This window comes from Penaeus chinensis, chromosome 28 (assembly GCF_019202785.1).
Source record: "Penaeus chinensis breed Huanghai No. 1 chromosome 28, ASM1920278v2, whole genome shotgun sequence".
Lineage (NCBI taxonomy): Eukaryota > Metazoa > Arthropoda > Malacostraca > Decapoda > Penaeidae > Penaeus > Penaeus chinensis.
The window spans coordinates 18,478,023-18,480,522 of record NC_061846.1 but is presented as its reverse complement, the minus strand read 5'-3'; the positions used below and the strand labels follow the sequence as shown (position 1 = coordinate 18,480,522).

At 42.9% G+C, this 2,500-nt stretch overlaps 1 long non-coding RNA gene across 1 annotated transcript in view; it reads left to right on the top strand.

Moving 5' to 3' along the window:
• LOC125040031 overlaps window positions 1–1,316 on the top strand; it is a 14,863-nt gene extending 13,547 nt beyond the window's left edge. The window contains exon 4 of the long non-coding RNA XR_007116162.1: window positions 39–1,316. This is a non-coding gene — a long non-coding RNA (uncharacterized LOC125040031). The remainder of the gene's footprint in view (window positions 1–38) is intronic.
• Window positions 1,317–2,500: the final 1,184 nt, after the last annotated feature.

Genomic DNA, 2,500 nt, shown 5'->3' with positions numbered 1-2,500 from the left:
CCGTTTTCTAATCCCCGTTTTCTTTTATTTCGTTTCAGGCCAAACCGCACTAAAGCGGCGAAAGTGTGAAGGCGAGAACAGAAGAAATCCTGCTGATTCATATTTCAAAGAACACAAGAAAGAAAAGTATTCGTCGCCTTCCACTAACTGCTTTTTCTTCTCGGATTATCTTAGATTTAACTTTTGGCTTATTTTTGTTTTATCGGTCATAGCTTAATTTGGTATTTCATTGTTATTCATATTACGTGAGTTGTATATCCTTATTTATTGAAGGTCATTGTTAGTTTCGTTTTATTTCTCTTGTGAATTTGTTAAAAAAAAAATCTGAAAGACACAAATAATTCAAGCGGAAGTTATTGTAAAAGTTAGATAATTTTGTTCAAGAAAAATTAAGTCCTTTTTTATCTCTTAGGATGATGTGGGAAGCCTTTCACGTTTGCTTGTTGTTTGTTTCTCTCTCCCCTTCGTTCAAAGCTCACTGACAAGGTTGTATGACACGCGGAGCTTCGGTGGAGGCCTTGGGCGTGGGTGTGTACGTAGATTTGTGTGTACGTATATGTGTGTGTACGGAGATTTGTATGTACGTATATTTGTGTGTACGTAGATTTGTGTGTACGTAGATTTGTGTGTACGTGGACTTGTGTGGACGTGCATTTGTGTGGACATGTATATGTGTGCGTGCGTATGTTCATGCTATAGGAACCGCTTTTGTAGGAAGGCCTATGGATAACCTTTCCCCCCTCCTCCCTCCTTCCCGTCTCCCTCCTCTCAATTTTCCAAAACGCAAGAAGTTCTGAAGGAAGAGGTCGAAATACCCTTTTCCTCCCTCCCTCCCTCTGTAGCAAGAGGTCAATATTCCCTCATTCTGGAGCAAGAGGCCGTAGTTCAGTCACGTCAGAAGCGAGGTAAAGGAAAACTGAAGAAATAAGTCAAAATCCCTCTCTCTTATGAAGCAAGCAGTCGAAGTTAACCTCCCTCCTTCATAGGCAAGGTCAATCCCCTTTCCCGACGTTCTGAAGCAAAAGAGGTCAGAATCCGCTCAGAAGTTCCCTCCCCTCCCTTCTGGATCAAGAAGGTCATCGCCCTGTGAGAACCGAGGTCAGGGACCCTTAGTGTGACCTTATCTCTTGTCTTCTTAGGTCACCCCTGCCTGGCGCCTTCCGACATGTTTACGAACGCAAAGCTCCTGGAGGATTCTCTCTCTCTATCCTCCTCTTCCTCCTCGTCCTCCTCGTCCTCTTCTTCTTTCTCTTTTCTCCCCGTTCCTTCTTCTTTACCTTCTTCGATCTCTTTGCCTTCTGTTTCTCCCTCTTCTTCTTCTGTTTATTCCTCCGATTCGTTTTCGTTTTCTCATATTCTTCCTTCTTCCTCCTTTGCTTTCTCTTCTTCCTTCCTTTCTTCCCCTGCTCCTAGTTCTCTTTCTTTGTCTTCTGCTCGCAGTCTTTCCTGTACATCCTCTTCTCTCGGGTCGTCTTCCTCCTCTTCGTATTTGTATTTCTCTAGTTTTTCTTCCTTCCCCGCTTCGTACCCTTTGCTGTTTTTCCGTGTTTGTCTCTTCTCGTCTTTATTCCACTTCCTTGTCACGTGTTTCTTTTTCTCTCTTCTCTCTATCCACACTTGGCTCGCCTCTTTCTTCGTTTTCTGTTTCTCCCTCGCTTCTCTCTCCTCCATTTTCATCCCTTCTCTTCTTCTTCTTTTCGCTCTTTTCCTCCTCTTCTGCACACTATTCTTCCTTTTATTCTTTCTCCCTTTGTGCATGCTTTCGCGTAAATTTACAAAATCAATCGCGGGCAAACCATAAAAGAGTTTTCCATATTTGCGTGTTCATGTAAGCGTCTTGTGTGTGTATGTGAGTGTGTGTGAGTGTGTGTGTGTGTGTGTGTGTGTGTGTGTGTGTGTGTGTGTGTGTGTGTGTGTGTGTGAGTGTGAGTGTGAGTGTGAGTGTGAGTGTGAGTGTGAGTGTGAGTGTGTGTGTGCATGTGTGTGTGTGTGTGTGTGTGTGTGTGTGTGTGTGTGTGTGTGTGTGTGTGTGTGTGTGTTGCACCTTTCCCTCCTAAATTATTTGTATAATTACTAAGAGTTAGCTTAATGCAGTTTTCAAGGTCGCTCTGTTATGACGTGGAGGGGGAAGAGAAGACAGGAGGGAAAAGGGGAGGAAGGGAGAAGAGAAAAGAGAAGGGAAGAGGAGAGAAGAAGAGAGGAGAGGAGGAGAGAGGAGAGGACGAAAGAATAGAAAGAAACAATGGAAGAAAGGAGAGGGGGAGTAAGAGAGAAGAGGAGTGGATTTTCACGCCCCTGTCGACTTTTAACGAAGGAGGGAATAAGAGAATGGAAGCAGAAGAGGAAGTGAAGACGAATAAAAAAGAAAAAAGGAAATATACATACAACAGCAGTAAGTTCCACAATAAAATGACGAAAAAATATAGAAAAGAAAAGAAAAAAAACAACTGATCATTCAGACAATGAAATATTGCAAGGCAAATGTTGCAATGGTCATTAT